We start from the raw sequence: 419 nt of genomic DNA, 5'->3' as shown, positions 1-419 counted from the left end.
GCACAGTGCCTTGGCTCTCTCCTGCTGGGATGGCGGGATGCTCCTCTCTCGCTTCGGTGTCCTCCTGACCCTCTGTCCCAACAGGTGCCCCTCCACACTCAAGCCATGTCCTGCTACGACCAGTGCGTGCCACGCCTGCCCTGCCAGCCCTGCGGCCCCACCCTCTGGGCAGCAGCTGCAACGAGCCCTGCGTCAGGCAGTGCCAGGACTCCAACGTCTTCATCCAGCCCTCTCCCGTGGTGGTGACCCTGCCCGGACCCATCCTCAGCTCCTTCCCGCAGAACACCGCCGTCGGATCCTCCACCTCCGCTGCCGTTGGCAGCATCCTCAGCTCTGAGGGTGTGCCCATCTCCTCTGGAGGCTTTGGCCTCTCTGGCTTTGGCGGCCGCTTCAGTGGCAGGAGGTTCTTCCCCTGCTAA

General features: G+C 65.4%; 1 pseudogene; it reads left to right on the top strand.

Moving 5' to 3' along the window:
- The first annotated feature begins 38 nt into the window (after positions 1 to 38).
- Positions 39 to 419, top strand: LOC100548829 (annotated as a pseudogene).

This window comes from Meleagris gallopavo, chromosome 29 (assembly GCF_000146605.3).
Source record: "Meleagris gallopavo isolate NT-WF06-2002-E0010 breed Aviagen turkey brand Nicholas breeding stock chromosome 29, Turkey_5.1, whole genome shotgun sequence".
Taxonomy (NCBI): Eukaryota; Metazoa; Chordata; class Aves; order Galliformes; family Phasianidae; genus Meleagris; species Meleagris gallopavo.
This window is presented reverse-complemented; position numbering and strand designations above follow the sequence as displayed.